Source organism: Halyomorpha halys, unplaced genomic scaffold, assembly GCF_000696795.3.
Source record: "Halyomorpha halys isolate HHAL.00 unplaced genomic scaffold, Hhal_1.1 Scaffold381.1, whole genome shotgun sequence".
NCBI classification, from domain to species: Eukaryota; Metazoa; Arthropoda; class Insecta; order Hemiptera; family Pentatomidae; genus Halyomorpha; species Halyomorpha halys.
Genome location: NW_027112092.1, coordinates 435,999 through 453,861, shown reverse-complemented (window position 1 = coordinate 453,861; position 17,863 = coordinate 435,999). Strand labels below are relative to the sequence as shown.

Below are 17,863 nucleotides of genomic sequence, written 5' to 3'. Positions count from 1 at the left end.
TAACTGTATACAACGTTATAATTAAAAGAAAAAGACAAATTAAATAGATAAGAATAAAGCTTCTTAATAAAAGAGAAAAGTAAAATTAATAACAAAAAATAACGATATTTGTAGACTTAAGACCTGGACTTGAGTCTTCGGATTGAGTTTGGGTTTCCCAAGTTGTAGGTCACTGCTCTTTCAACTGCGAGTGGAACTTCATGAACCGTTTTTTGATGCAATCCTCTATTGACTCCATTTGTAATTTCTGATGCAATGGGCTATTTCTTAGGCTTCACTTTTACTTCGAATGAGAATAGGGTTATGCCATCCCCCCGTCTGTGACAGGAAGGTAGTCTGTATTTACAGCTGTCGCGATTGTGTTAAATGGATTTTCCACTGCTACAATAATTAAAAAAAATATTTCCTCAGTATGTTTGTTTCATACCTATTTATTTCTATCATTGATTATCTTTTATTTTACAGTTAGTATTTGCATTCCTTTCAGAGTCAAATCCATTTGAAATTACTGGCCAGCTAAAATTTTTTTTCAATATTAAAGTGATTTGCAGATTATTCTTGCATATTACTGTCCTAGAATTACTTTGTTTGGAATTCACATCTGTTTATTGATTTGGTTATTTAAGAGTATAGAATTAAGTCAGTTTATGCGGTACTTCAAATAATAATATCCATTTTGTTTACAGTAATCTCCTCAGCAAGGTGTGGCTATAGAAACCCTGTGAACATTAGTACAATATTACATTGATATAGCTCAATATGTAACACACACACACGCACAAACATGTATATTTACTTACACTCTTTTTGTCATTCCTATATAACTACAGCAGTGCATAACTCCAGTGTACAGGCAGCAGTTATATGGCTTAAAACAGCATTTTTTATCACCGCACTTGACCATATTGAACACCATACTACCTACATCAGTGGAGTTCGAATCTGCATAGGGAAAAAAAGAGAGATAAATTTTTATAGTATCTATAAAATTATATGTGTTATTTAAAATTAGACCTAGTTATTAGATAAGTTATATTAAATAATTTCTATCTAAGAAAAATTGTGCAAGGGCCGATTTAACGTAAACAGACGTCCCAATTCAGGTGACAGTTCCACTTTAATAATTTGTTAAATATTAACCCGTATTTCTCATCTTGTCTATGCATCTCCTAATCAACTACCTTACCTATATTGAACACACATTGTCGAAGCCTTCTGGTCAAGAGTACCTAATATCTTCTAATGGAGTCAGATCAGCGAAATAGGGAAATTAATAACTGGTGGCTATCTTTCTTAATTTGTTACTTGTCATTCTTCTTTCAATCAAACTTGTTACTATACCCCACCTTTGCCAAATTTACTTTACCTATCTGTTTATCTTTTAAACCTACCTCTTTACCACATCTGCAACTTTTCTTACTAGTATTTTTCTACAATTGTTTACTCTAGTTCTGTACACTACAATTCTATCACACCTGGATATATTTATTAGTAACTAGTTTCCAATCCACTTGTATGTATAATTTCTTAGCTTAAGCTTATTACTATTTATTTTCTGTATTTCAAAAACAAAATATTTTCTTATTATCTCTGTATATTTATTTTAATGTTCTGTCACATCTTACAATGTTTATATCTTATTTTCATTTACCTTTGACGAAGCCCTGCGAAGTGGAGTGAAACTTTAGTTAATAAATAGTTGTTTCTACTATTTTGGTACCTTTATTGACCACCACCCGGACTATCTTTCTACAATATAATAAATATAATTCAGATCGATTGGCTTGTCATAAAATATTACATGGAAAGTAATATCTCTCATCATAGCTAAGTCCTTCAAGCATCGAGCCAGCAGCATCCTTCCTGTTCAAAAGTCTATCTTTCCCGTACATCGGACTACCCACTCTTGGTCAGAGTTATCCTTCGGTTCCATCTTTCTCATTGACTTCTTTGTGGCTTCATCCACGAAGACCAGAAGGCCTCCTTTAATAACAATACATGTTCCTCCTTATATTAAATTGATCATTCCCTTCTATTTTCTTCTGCTTCATGGCATTCCTTTTATCTCTTTCTCCTCCTCTTAGTCTGTTAAATAATTTTCTGGCAATGTCTTAATATGCTTTCTATCATAACACTGTTTCCTTATAGAATATCCATTTTTTCCTCTACCCTCGGCGAAACCCATTTGAATCAGTGGTTATCTGGAAGAGGGTGACATTAAGGAAATCGAACTGTTAAGGTCTGGTTTTCGACATCTACATTTGTGAAATAAATTAATAGTGATAACATCTTCATCGGTGCAGTTTGCAAAATCGACAGCCAATGTGTGGTGAATCAAATCAAAGCTATCAGAGTAGAGTTGAGTTTCACCACCATAAAAAGATTCTAATACTTTTCAATCCCTGCTTCTTTTTTTTTTTTAATATCTTTATTGAAATTTACAACTGTATATTATATAATACATTCAGTAAATTTGATTTTAGTTAAAATGGAGTGTTACAGGCGTGTAGAGAAACTACCCATTGGTAGCATGACATTTTACATTAGTTGACTAAGTCATTGACTCTAATGACATTTTACATTAGTAGGTCTCGTGCCCATCTTCTTTTCAGGTGCCTCGTAGGGTTGTCAGGAATGGAAAAGGAAAACTAGGGGGTTTGAGAGGTTAGGGAGTTTATAATGGAAGTGATCTTTAGTTCGGGCTAAATCGGTTACATAGGGAACATTAAGGTCTCTTTTGTATGATTTGTGACAAAGTAAGAAGCATTAAGGATTTTGGATTGTAAGGATTGTATACGAGAGGAATTCGAAGGTTTAGTGGAGCCCCAAAGCTCAACTCCATATCTCCAGATGGGTCTTATTATTGTCATGTAGATCAGTCTTTAGACCGTTTGTCTAGTCGAAATCGACGTGCAGTTTCCTGTCTTTTCAGTCTTGTATGAGAATTCCAGGTTAATCGTTTGTCAAGATGAAGTCCAAGGTAGCGGATGTGTTCAACAGATGTAAGAGTAACGTTTTTAAAAGAAACTGTATGTTTACGACGAAGGTGATTTGATGTAATTTTTTTGAATTTAACTTAATCCTCCAATTACGACTCCATTCTTCGAGGGCTGTGATATGGGATTGGAGAGTTTGGGATACAATTAATGGGTTATTATTAACTGCAAGCACACATGTGTCATTGGCATACATGGTGATGATAGTGTTAGGAATGGTTGGAATGTCAGATGTATAGACGGTGTAGAGGATGGGATCGAGGATACAACCTAGAGGAACACCAGTGGGCTGAGAATAGAGGGATGAATAGGAACCATTGTGCTTTACTTGGAATAATCTATCAATCAGAAAGGAACGAATGATGAGAAAGTAATCCCTGAAGATAATAAAAAAAAAATGGTTGTGTCTTCAATAACTTCACAATCTAGGAAAAAGTTAAATCCTCACAAAGTTGAGGGTTAATGACTTGCTTTAAATGGTGATGAAACAGTGAAACCAATAAAAAGCAATTTTATTTTCCCGTATTTTTTCATGTTTGGGATCACAAAAATACCTGTATATTTACAACCTATTTTGCTAGAGAAATGTTTTAAAGCTTATTTCGTTTGCTTAGATACAATATGGTACATGGTAAAAACAATAAATCTATTTCAATTTGGATTTGTGAGAATCTTTTACTTTATCATTTACTTTTAAAATGGACACTTATTACGATGTACAACATGCCACTCTCTCTCAAAGGAGATCTTAATACCAAAAACAATTGATGTCAATCTTCCCGACCAACCCGCCTCGCTAAACCCCGATTTAGGTCCGATATCACCTTTGAAGCATTTATTTCAAACAGGAAGAGGATAATTAGGTTAGAATATTAGTTAGATCCAGCTATATTAAAAAAAATGGCTAAAATAGGAAAACTCCATTATCTCAGAATGAAGAAAAAAAAAACATACAACTCCCTAACTTTTCTTTTTTTTTTTTATTTATAAATATTACAATCTGCCACACTCTTGTGGGTAATAGGTAATAGTGATGAATGATCACATCATACTAAAATAAGAATGAAAATAAAGAAATAAAAACTCTCTTAAAATATATACAAACAGAAGGATACAGAAAATGATCAGAACATAATCAAACTATGTGTATGAAAAAATAAATAATTAACTAGAATTAATAATAAAAATTAAATTATCTCTAATCACATTACACTCTCATATACAATATTTACACAATCGACCTGAGGATGCCTGAGCCCACTCTATCCCCCATGTCTGGGGCTCAAAAGATCCCTCTCACCGCATCACTGGTAGTGAGCCAGTGGAGGCTGAGCAAGTGCGCTAAAACCGCAAACACTCAACTTGGGTGGAGAATCTGACTCTTGCCATTACCCCAATTGTTCATTTTTATGTTATAATAAGTCTCTTGGCCACTCCCGTTTCAACCTTCTAGGTGGGCTGTAGGGATGAGTGGAACTAGATAAGGTTTGAACCAAAGGATTAGGATGGTTGGAAAGGTTATATAGAATTTTGAGAATTTGGTTGGTATGAGGTAAGGACAAAAGGGATATGAAGGTCATGGTGTAGATCACTACCTAACTAAATAATATACCAAATACCAATCTACCAACTTAATACATATTTTTTAAAAGTTTTTTACATGAGTAGTTTTTTATTTTTAGTAAATCTGTAACCGAGATTCAACTCCATTGGATTCTTGAAGCTCTCCTGGGGTACACTCAGCCTCTTAAAATGAGTACCCTTAATTGGGTTAAAATCTGGCGGTCGAGAGTGATTTTGACCAAATCACCTCCTTGCACAACCGTTGGTCTAGTATTAGTCCATTCTAACAGGAAAAAAATGTCTATTAGCCATGCGCCTTACCCCGGGGTTACCCGCGCTCCCTTGAAGAGGCTTTAACAAACATTATTCAGGGTTTTTAATTTGGTTCCCAATGTTGTCATTCCACCTCACATCCACTGGCAAGATTATCGGATTTAAAAATATTATCCAAAACCAAATCTTAAGGTCAAAACTACAATCCGAATCAATAGATGAAAAAAAATTATAAACTCTCTACCATAACAACCCATGAAAGGTTAGAAGTGCAGTATTTTGTAAGGAAATACTGTTACTAGACCAACGGTTGTGCAAGGAGGTGATCTGGTCAGAATCATTTTTATCTAATTAAGGGTACCCACTTTATGAGGCTGGTTGGACCCTGGTAGACTCCCGAACCCTGAGGGCTGACAATGAAACAGAACATAATTATAATAATAAACAGAACATAATCAATCATCAATAATCTTCCAGAACATAATTATCTGTCAGCCGGATTAGGACCTGGGTCCTTGGCCTGTGTAGCACATTGCCTTACCAGTAAACTCAATAGATGAATTCCCATCAATAGACGAATTCCTCAAAAAACATTATACGACATTCTATTCCCAGTTACCAGCAGTAAGAAGCGCAGGAACTTACAACGTAGGAAATCCAGCTACCTCTTGTAGACTGAAACCCAGAATATTGCAAGATATGTTGCTATGAACTCTGTAGTTTTCCATCTCTAAGTTATATAAAAAAAGTTTATTTTACTCAGCGAATTGGAAATTTTCTGAACTTTGAACTTATTGAAAAATTCTGAACAGTTAGAAAAACTTCGAACTACAGGGCGAATTAGAAAAGAAAAATAAGCACAATATATTTATATTTATATTCCTTTTATAGGCTTTATCCTTCCTACCGTCATAAGTATTTCCTGGTATCCTTCATCTTCCAAGTCATCCAATCCCGCCGTCCTTCATACATATCCGAGCTCCTTCAATTCAAATCCTCTATTCATTTCCCGGTCTTCAGATTTATACACAAGGGCCCACCGAACCTCTGCTTTCCATAGATCGTTCATTATCCGATCCTCATCCTTATGGAACTCCATCCCTTTCAACGTCCGTCGCTCGAATACCCTCCCTACCTTTAAATCCCGTCTGTTCAATTTCTTATCCATTCAGACCCCATAAAATTGTAAATCAATATAGGTAATTGTAAATATGTATGTAAACTATTATATCATTCTTAATTATTTTTACATCTTTTTATTTATTCTTTTTTTTTTATTGTTCAACTGATAAAAGTGAGAAAGTAACTTATAATAATTTTTTTAATGACTATTTATATTTCTTTGTATTTTTGTTACTATCTCTGAGGCTTCTCAGTCCTCATCTGTTGATTTCTCAGTATTATTCTAAAGGGACTCGTCCCAGAATAAATTATTAGTATACAATTAGTTGTACAAATAAATTAACAGTTATATAATTCGAAAAATGAAGATTGGTCCGCCGCGCTGAGATGGGCAGTGTGAAAAAACCTTCCAAAATGAAATGTATCTAATCATGTTGATAAGTGTGGTTTCTTACACTCAAACACCTATAAACGAATTCACCGTAATTGGTTCTCCCATCAAACAATATTTGTGAGCTGCAGACTTAATCTTACAGACGATATTTCGGCATTGAGAAAAAATGAGTTTTTACTGGTTGTTGTTATTTTGTTTTACTTTTTTGGTCAATTCAATACCAATAAAAGTTAAGTGTACAAATTATAGTTTTCAAAAGTTTTTTTTTTTTTAATTATTTATTTATTGTAATTTACAATTGTACAATATAATACAATAGGTAAATATGTAGTATGTTTCATATACACTTGAAAATCTTGGGAAGGAACCACCCATTGGTGGTACTTCAAACATTAATTTAAACTAGAAGGTCCCGTGGCCATCTTCTTTTCAGACACCTCGGAGGATTATCAGGGATTGTTAAGGATGAAAGATTAAGAATTAATGGGTTAGGATGGTTAAGGAGTTTGGAATAAAAAGACGCATATCTGTTTTGGGTCAAATCTGCAACGAATGGGATGTTAAGGTCTTTATGAATGAGTTTATTTGTGACGTAATAAGGAGCATCAAGGATTTTACGTTGGATTGTAACGATTGGATGCGGGAAGAATTTAATGGTTTGGTGGAGCCCCAGAGCTCAATTCCATATGTCCAAATTGGTCTGATTATTGTAGTTTATACTAATTTTTTGTAATGAATGAGAAGTTTAGAGCATTTGTCGAGTAAGTGTTGTAGCAATCGAAATCTACGAGCAGTTTCTTGTCGTTTCAGTCTTGTGTGTGGATTCCAAGTCTCTTGTCAAGATGGAGTCCTAAGTATCGAATCTGTTCAACAGATGTTAGTGGTGTATCTAGAAAGGATACTGTAGGACAGGATGGCAGAGGTTTACGACGGAGAGTAAAGGTGGTCTGGTGGGATTTTTCAGGATTTATTATGATTCTCCAGTTTTTACACCATTCTTCAATAGATGTTATGTGTGCCTGTAGTGTTTGTGATGCATTAGTTGGGTCGTTGTTTACAGAAAGTATACATGTGTCATCAGCGTATGTTGTTAGGACTGTGTTAGGGTGGGTTGAGATGTCAGCTGCATAAACCGTATAAAGAATGGGACCTAAGATACTACATTGAGGAACACCGGCGGACTGAGAAAAGAGAGATGAGTAGGCTTTGTTATGATTTACTTTAAAGGTTCTATCAGTGAGGTAGGAGCGGATTATAAGGAAATATGTTGGGGGTAGGAATTGACGAAGTTTATAGAGCAGACCTGGATGCCAGACTCGATCAAAAGCTTGTTCAACATTGAGGAAGACTCCCAGTTTTCAAAAGTAAGTTTGTTTCTTGAAATATTCTTTTCTTAATTTCTTCGGCCACTTCCAATGGAAAAATTCGTTTTTGCTCATTTTCGATAAAGCAGAAAAAATAGAGCTTTGTTGACTCTTGTGATGAGACTATTTTCCCTTAAATATTGGAGCAACTTTTGTGCAAGTTTCATTGATATGTGAAGTCAGGGGCCTTCTTGGAAGATGTAACCAAAATCAATTGAGAACAATAATCAAATTGACTTCTATGAATCAGCAAACAAATATTTTAATGGTTGAAAAATTAAGATTTATATTTTTACACCTGAAAATATCGAAATTAAAAAAAAAAAAATCCATCGAACTCAGCACCATGAATAACATAGGAATTCCTGAGAATTATAGATGAATTAGATAATTTAAAGGTTTGTGCATAAAAACGGTAGGTTCCTCTCACTGCGGACAGGGAGTAGTATTATTATTACCATTTTCGTTCTTTTTTTCAGTATAAGTCAATTATTTATTTTCTATAATTGATAACTATTATTTTTTATAATTGACCATTATTATTTATAATTGTTAATGGTTGAAGTATTTTAAATAGTTAGAAAGTTAGTAGTAATTTGCACGAGACTCATCACCCTATTATCAAATCAAAACTTTGACTCGTTTATTTTTTTCCTTCATTCTTGATTTTATTCTTATCCCCCTTTCCATCTCTTAGTTTGTGCTTTCTTTCGTACTTCCATTTTCATTTATTGTTTATAACCTTTTATTTTTCTTATTTAGTTTTTACGTTTCATTGTTTGTCCTTTTAATTTCTCATTTGCTTTTTTACATATATTAAGTGTTTGTATCTTTTTTTAGCCCTGACAAAGCACAGCAACGTGGGGCGAAATCTTGGCTCAATTAAAATAGTCATTTCTATTTGATTCAGCCAACTATACCGACTGCTCAGCCGGACGTCTCATCTCTCAATAGAAAACAAAAATATTTATAAGACTATACTCAGACCTATCTGGAGCTACAGACTTGAACTTTTGGGAACAGCTAAACCGTCAAACATCAAACTTATCCAATCCTTTCAATCCAAAACCCTTAGAACCATAGTTTAATGTACCCCATTACGTTTCCAACAGATCATGATCTTCATATTCCTTTTGTCCTTGACCTCATACCAACCAAATTCTCAAAATTCCATACTATTCCTTTCCAACCATCCTAATCCTTTGGTTCAATCCTATCTAGTTTCAACCATCCCTACAGTCCACCTCCAAGGTTGAAACGGCAGTGACCAAGAAACTTATTGTAAAATAAAAATAGACAATTGGAGTTCTGGCAATGGTCAGATTCTCCACAAAGTTGAATGTTTGCGGCTTTAGCGCACTTGCTCAGCCTCCACTGACTCATTACCAGTGATGCGGCGAGAGGGATGCGCTGGGATCTTAAGAGCTCTGCTCTACCCCTCACACGTGGGGGATAGAGTGGGCTCAGGGATCCTCAGGTCGATTGTGTAAATATTGTATATAGGAGTGTAAATGTAACTAGAGATTCTTTTATTTTTATCATTACTTTATTTTTTTATGTACATAGTTTGATTATGTTCATTTTCGTTATACTTCTGTTTGTATATATTTTAAGAGAGATTTTATTTATTTTTATGTTGTTTTTTTTTCATTCTTATTTTATTTTATTTTAGTAAGAATGGGATCATTCATCACTATTACCTATTGTCCACAACGGTGTGGCAGATTGTCTATCATTAAATAAAGTTCTTTCATGAGACGCTAAAAAAAAAATTATTATTTGAGTTTTTTTTTTTTACCGCACCCAGCACATATTCCATTTATTATTATACACGGTCAAGCGGCCATTTTCCAAAATGAAATTTTATTATAGTATATGGCCCACCATAGATTATTATAGTATATGGCCCACCATAGATTATTATAGTATATGGCCCACCATGGATTATTATAGGATATGGCCCACCATCGATTAGGTAATAATGAAATATAAAATAACATTGTTTATAATTTCACTATATTTATTAACACTTACCTATGCTGGCCGAAGTCAAAGCACACAGTGAAGCAGTTATAATGAGAACCATTTTGCACAACGACATTCTATTAAGCGAAATCAATAATAATATCTTAAAACCATATTTTTTAAAAATCTTATACTTTTTATAGATAACAGACAAATCTTACAAAGTCCGATGATTAGCACTCATACGATAAGAGGCTTACATTTGGCGTGGGTTACTTTTAGAGTATAATGCAGGCGCCCATCATAATTTCTGCGGCAACACTGGAGAGTAACCCTTTTTTGTGTAGCAGCTGAAAACAGCTATCAGGAAAACTTTGCACTTCTCTGGTGTACGGCCACTGCGTTGTCCATCGACTTAGGACAATAATATTCTTGTACCAAATCTATTTGGCAACAGTTTCGTTAACGTTTTATGTCTCTATCCCATTCCTATGATTTTCAGATTGATCACCAGGTTTTTTGTGTTTTCTGTGGAATAGGTCCTTATTATTATTACAAATTATTTATTATTATTATTATTAAGATTTAAAAAACTTTTAATCTTAAAATTAAAAACTTTAAATTTAAAATACGTTTTAAATGTTCACGAGTTCCACAAGTTATTATTTTAGCATAATTTTTTTATTTGTAATAGGCACAAGAAAAAGTTACGAATGGCCATGTTTCAGGGATTTTAATTATTTTTTCAAAAGGTTATTGACTGATTTAATTTGTTTAATTGGTTTTCACTGAAACTAGAGATCATGTCCATTTTCAATAAATCAATAAACCTTTGTAATGAACCAAAAAAAAAATTAAACTCCTCCGTTCCCGCCTTTCACTAAGACTACTGAGCCATTTTTCTGTAATTTGGCATTGAAATCATAGGTTACTTATGGATAATTCTCAGATCACAATTTTATTATCTGCCATTTTGAAACAAAATGGTGGCTGATTAGGCGTTTTATATGCTCATCTCTTAGCTATCATAGAATCATTATACTTCTTTCGAGTAACCTACGGCAACCGAAAGGTTGAATTGAAGGGGCCACCATAATGCATTATAGCATATAATAGCCTACAGGATATACTAGCGCCCATGTGGCCAACAGTCAAAACTAACCTCCTACAGCGCTCTCTGTGGTGAGAAGCAACCCAGACTGATGTGAAGAGAGCCATCTTGTCTTCTGCAGAAGCAATCCATTCTTTCTTTTGGTCTCTCATCAGCAATCTACCATGAGTGAATAGAACTCCTGAAGTTGTTCTCAGAAGCAGAAGGGAGAGAGGCTTAATAATATTAATTATTATTATTATTATTATTTTTAAGTTTACCAAGTTAAAAAAATTAAATTGATTTTCGATGGCCTGGAGACCTTGGATTGTAAGAATGTTTTAAGAATCCTACCAATGGGTAGTTTCACTACACGCCTGTATCATACCACAAGGATCTTACTTCAAATTTACTTTTTGTATTGTATGTATAGTTTGGAAATTTGTTTTTAATAATTTAGGTTGATTATTAAATGGAGTTTTTTTAATAAAACAAGTGTATTTTGGGACCAAAATCATTCCTTATCAAAGGAACCCCGGATGCCGGGGTAAGATTAATAAAAAAAGAAGTTGCCCCTCCCCCCAAATCCCTGTTAAAGATAGCAGGATCTTTCAGGTGATAATTTGAATTATAAGAATTATTGAAAAACGATGGAGTTATAGTATCAAATATGCAAAACCTCTACTAAAGTAATCCCGGTATATAATCTTGTAAAGCCAAGGATTTTAGAAAAAAATATTTATAGCATATGGTGTCATAGAAAGTTATGGTGAATAGCGAAAAAAATCGTAAATAAAACATAATTTTGACGGTAAATTAACGGGGGTATGGGCTGCTACTTTTTTATCAGTCTGATATCTGTTGTATTTCGACGTAGTTGTTAAATGATTATTTCTTTAATTTGACTAAACCTATGTTTAAGCCTTTCAGTTTGCAGGATAACTTACTCCATAAATCATTCTTAGTATTATCAATATCGATTAAATAACGATTTATTGAATAAATGTTTAAGAGTACAGTTTAAATTTCAACCTATAAAAAATAATATGAAAGTCAATTTTATAATTTATAATTTTTTTTTTTTTTTTCAGACCTCCTAGAAAATAAAAATAAACAAATTAAATATATACAATAAAAATGGATGTATATATGCAAGCAAATATTGATCTTGGTTTGCCAGAGTGGCATTATAAGATAAATTGTCGGGTCCACTGAAGGCGGTGTCATCAATGATGGCATGAGTCTGCCGTAAGCGTACTAGGAATAGGGAAAAATTTTATTGCCTGTCTTCAATTTTATACATACATTTATGTGACATATATAAGTAATTTTATGTGTATTTTTTTGGGAGAGGGGATTTTTTTAAAAATTTTTATTGTTATTATTTTAATCTCTGGTTTGCATACCCACTTATATTTATACATTTTATTACCTTTTAGCTCTCAAAAGCTTACTTTTAACACTTTTTATGTGTTTCACTCTCTTATTAACTATTTTATCCCAAAGATCATTTTTGACCGTTAGATATCGGTTTACGTCATTAGAGAGCTACCAATGGGTAGTTTCTCTACACTCCTGTAACACTCCAATTTAACTGAGATCAAATTTACTAAATGTATTATAATGTACAGTTGTAAATAGCAATAAATAAACAATAAAAAAAAATATTTCGGTTTATCTAACGCTTTTTATCAACTTGCACTCTAACGACTTTTCTTGCAATTTATAACAGTTTAGTAGAAATCTCTGCCTACAACTGTAAGTTATTTCTCTCTTACCTTATATCTCTTATTTTCTTCATTTCCTATTCTCCATATATTTCTTCTTATCCCTTGTTCTTTCTTTTTACAATATTGTTTTTACATACGCTCCATTATTAATCTAACTTATTCTTTATACTCATCTATATAACTAAAAAGGTTTTTAATGTTACTTTATTTATTACTAACATTTATATGTATATAAATAATAATGTTATCAATCTGTCTTTTTCCATAGTTATTAATCAACTGGTTTATATTTTCATTTCATTGTATATTTCCATATATTTATATAATTATATAATTATATATATTTCCAAATTTGTTAGTCTATCTTTTTTTTTTCTCTGAATAATGGTAGTTATCTGTTTTTGTTTTTGTTTTTATAGCCCTGATGAAGACCTGAAAATCAGGTCGAAACGTCTGAAGAAATTAATAATCCTTTTGTTTATTTGTGTTTTTTATCCTGACCGCACCCCCCTCTCCTCCCTCTCCTCCCTCCCCTACCATCTTCTCTCAGTTTAAATTACAGTTAACTTGTTACATTTCCATATTTATATGCCTTATTTTCGCAAAAAAAAAAAAAAAAAGAAGTCAAAATTTTAAAATATAACGAGATAAGTTCCCGTTTTTAGTAAAGGCCGGGATGGATTGTCTTCTATTTTATTCTAATTAAAACTAAAATATTTTACTGTTTTAAATTATGAAGATGGTCAGGGTTGCGGTCAACATGGAACAAAAAAAAGTTAAAAACTACTTATTTGCCGACGTTTCGCCCCACTTTATAGAGCTTCATCTGAGCTAAATAGAAACAAAAAACTGAGGCGTCTGAAAGAAGGTGGCCACGAGACCAGCTAATGTAAAATATCATTAGAGTACTACCAGTGGGTAGTTTCTCTACACGCCTGTAACACTCCATTTTAACTAAGATCAAATTTACTGAATGTATTACATAGTTGTAAATTTCAATAAAGATATTAAAAAAAAAAAATAATGCAGAATAGTTGCACATCATTATTAACCTTATCTCATTTAGTTCAAACCACTAAAAACAGTCCATTTCATTATAATCTAGAACCAGTATTATGTACAAATCAATCACTGCAGATTTTGATTTATCTCAGACTGCGGTGATTGTACAAATAACTATAAAACTTATTTAATTTAGGTCAAATATATAAATTAAATAATAAAATACATAACTGATATATATAAATATATATTATGTATATCAGTTACTCTGCCCGAATCCATTTTCTTTTTAAGTTATATTGTCAGTCTAATCGTAAGTTATACACACTGAATAACTAACTTTACTATCGGACTTCTCTGGTATATATAAGGACAGGGTTGTTGATAAACTTAAAGGTAACTAATCCTAGTAGTAAAGAGTTTCTATTGTTATTTACAGGTTATATATACAGCTAACTCCCTCCCTCCAGTTCCTTCGTATGGAGGAACTAAAATAAATAAAAGGTAACTGAAATGTACACTCTCGCACATAGAAAGATAAAACTTGCACTCACTGTACAGAAAAGAAAAATAAACACTGCAACTTAACCTATGACTTAGCCTATAACTTAACCTATAACTTAGCCTATAACTTAATCTATAACTTAACCTAAAGCCCGGCTCGCTCTGAGGCATTATGTGAGGCACCCAGAGTTCCTCAATGTGTACTGTGCGTGAGCGAAATGGGTAGATAACGTCCCTGATGGTGTATAAATTATTCTCCAGGATTGTTATGACTTTGTACGGACCCTCGTACCGCGCGGCTGTTCCTAGTTTCCTGTACACTACGGTTCCCAATGTCAGAGGTCCCTTTTTTTAGACTCTGGCTCTATTATTCGCTTTACCCACCCTGATTTGCTTCTCTCGGATTAATTTTTCCCTCACTTTCGCTTATGTTTCTTGGCGCTCTACCCTTGCTTGAAATATTTTGGTTCGGAGGTCGTTATTATTGACCGTAATGAGGACCCCTCTATCCCGACGGTGGTATCCGAAAAAGATTTCGAATGGGGACAATGCCGTCGCTGAATGAATGTTTGAATCGTATTACTGTAGGCTATGATCGCGCGCGGCCTATCCTCAAATGGGTCGATATTGCGTCCTAACTTGAGAAGCCGTAAATGTTTCCCGAGTGTATTGTGTAGGCGCTCCACGCCCCTGCCCTTGATGTGACGTGTTCAAGCGCCACTTGATGTCCAATGTTCTACTCTCATCGCGGATTGTACTGTTATCGAACTTTCTCCTGCGATCAGAAACGATTTCGTCCTGAACAGCGTAGAACGCACACCATTGTAAAACACCTTCCCATATTCTTACAGAAGTATAACCGTTTTATCGCGCGAAGGGTTTTCTCGATCCCTCGATGATTCGTTTTGCCCGAATGGTGTGCGGTGACGATTCTCAGTTTTGCTTCTGGTTGAGTGATCGGTGAGTGGTTTCCTGCCCTTGATGTGACGTGTTCAAGCGCCACTTGATGTCCAATGTTCTACTCTCATCGCGGATTGTACTGTTATCGAACTTTCTCCTGCGATCAGAAACGATTTCGTCCTGAACAGCGTAGAACGCACACCATTGTAAAACACCTTCCCATATTCTTCCAGAAGTATCGCATAAACGCATCTATAAAGGCCCAATTCGTTGGACATTTGGCCCAAAATAGATATACGTCCTTTCATTCGAAATTCCTTACCTATCCTACCTCATTAGTTCTTCATCTCTCTTCCTTAACAATCCATGGTAATCCACCGAGGAGTCTGGAAAGAAGACGGTCACGAGACGATCTAATTTAAATCAATGATTAAAGTACCACCATTGGTACCACCTTGGGTGCCTTCCCAAAATTATCAAATGTTCTGAAACTTTCATCAAATTTACTTATTTTTTTTTTTTTGTATAGTTGTAAATTTCTATAAATAAGTAAAAAATTTTTTATCTCACGCTTTTTGGGGAGATTAGAACACTTGCATCCGCAGTAAAGCCAGGTCTAGGTAGTTTCAGCTAACCTTCCGAATGTTTTCATTCGATTCATAAGAAACCTTGCTTGGATATTGATAGACAGGCTGTAGAAAAGACTCTTCAGGGTTCTAGTTAATCCAAATGGCTAGAACAGTCTGATGCTTTCAGTCACTGTTGTGGGCGCCAGTTAACATATCCAATTGAAAGAGTTGTGTAAACTTCTTGCTTTATAAGAGCGGAAATGCAAACTGCTACGACATACTACATACTAGGCTAATTACTATATATATAACTTATCTTCTGCGACAGTTGAAACTGACCCCCTGAAGAAATTCAGCCACTACCGGATGTCTCTTTAGCGCAAGCTCATGACACGACGCTGACTGGATTTAGGTCCGTACGGGAACCGCTCAGGACCTAAGGAAGGCGGTGTCCGACTTAAAAAATCACCGGATAAACTAAAGAATTAAATCACTTTTTAAAGAGCGGTGGTCTGTCGAAAATCTGCTCGATAGCGAATATTCGGAGGCATCAAAAGCAGCGTTCGTCAGCAGAGTAAAGAGGAGCATCTGAATAAGATTCAGCTAGAACACGAGGAGAGTTCTGAGGAGCGTACCCACAGAGGGGCTACCGCACGTTGGACATCAACCATATGAGAGGAGAACACGGCGGTTTGCCTATAATATAGATTGCATGAGTGAAGTGTCTGGTAGACACCCGTAGTTCCAATACTATCATGTGTCGAGAAGCTGTGGAGAAGTTGTGTAGTGGAGAGAGATCACACCGGATTCAGGTATGTCAGTGTAGGTTAATCACCCTGAGTGGCCCGTGTGAGGTAGAGGGAGAATTGGAAATAGATTTGAATCATTGGGGATTTAGTAAGGGTATCTTGAAAGTGCAAATTGTAAAGATCTTGCGGAGGGAATATAAAGTAATTGTGCAGTGTGATCTGCTAGGGAAGGTGGGTGCTTGGATTAAGGGATGGAATGCTTGGTGCTTGGATTAAGCAAGGGAAATGGAGGATTAAGATAGGAGGTAAAATCTACAAATGCCGTCAACAACAGAGGAATGAGGGTGCACGTATTGGGGCAATCAATCAAGCTGAGCACTGGAGACATCGACTCAAGAGGAAATACCAGGATATTTTATTTAAAGAATGGGATATCCTCAGGGTGACCGGGAAGTCTGTCCATGATATCCCACTGAAGCAGGAAAGGATGCCATACGTAAAGGAGAGGAGATACCCACAGGCACTACGTCACCACATCCGGGAGGAACTCGAAAGTCCCTTTTGGGGGGGGGGAGTTAAGCCAGACGCGGATAAAGTTGCTGCTATTCAGAAAATGGCGTTACCTAGTGACATAAAAAGAATTCAGAGATTATTAGGAACTCTAAGTTATTACAGGAGGTTTGTTCCAGAAATGGCGGAGTATCTTGTTTCACTCAACAATCTACTAAAGAAAGGCAGGAAGATGATCGTCACACCGAGGACAATTTCAGACGGTACAAGGAGAGGTTCCAGCAAGAGCCGGTAATAGCTTTTCCAGATTTTAATTGGCAATTCACAATAACTACAGATGCGATTGAGTATGCGCTAGGAGCGGTGTAGTCTCAGGAGGGCGATGGGGGAAAGCCAGTGGCGTATGCCAGCAGGCGCCTTACGGAGACGGAAAGTAGATACATCGCAATGGAGCGAGAACTCCTGGGAATAATGTGGGTCGTCGATCACGTTAAACCATATGTGTTCGGCAGAAGGTTCAAGGTACATACTGTCCACTCTAGTGACTGGAGGGATCGTCAACCAGGATAACTCACTGGAAGGAGCTTCTAGCGAATATTAGCGAGGTTATATTTAAACCGGGCAAAGAAAATGTGGTGGCCTCAAAAATTCTCACATAACCTTTCAGCTCCACAAACCATGGAGGAGTTTTTGAGGGAAATAGACGAATCTGTATGTCAGATTTATATGGACGACCTCCTAGTGCTCAGTAAAAACGAGGAAAAACATGTGCAGAATTTATACAGCGTATTCCAGAGAATTAGGCAATTTGGGCTTAAATTATCAGCAGAGAAATCGTTGGAATAGGATCAACTAAACTTTTTGGGCCACATGATTTCCAGGGAAGGAGTTAAACCCGACGCGGATAAAGTCGCAGCTATACGGAGGATGGAAGTGCCTAGTGATGTGAAGGGAAGGTTCTGGTTGCTGGGAACTTTAAATTATTAAAGCAGATTTGGCCAGAAATGGCTCAGTACCTCGTCCCACTCAACAACCTTCTGAAGAAAGGCAGGAAGGTGATCATCACTCCGCTGGTGGAAGACAATATAAGGCGGTGCATGGAGAAGCTGCAGCAGGAGCCGGTGCTTGCTTT

General features: G+C 35.3%; 1 long non-coding RNA gene across 1 annotated transcript; it reads right to left on the bottom strand.

Annotated features, from left to right (window-relative positions):
• On the bottom strand, nucleotides 1-9,836 carry LOC136796419 (uncharacterized). Its single transcript, XR_010844132.1, has 3 exons — nucleotides 9,747-9,836; nucleotides 801-942; nucleotides 1-719 (listed from the first exon to the last, which is right to left on the bottom strand). It is a non-coding gene; the product is annotated as an uncharacterized lncRNA (long non-coding RNA).
• Nucleotides 9,837-17,863: the final 8,027 nt, after the last annotated feature.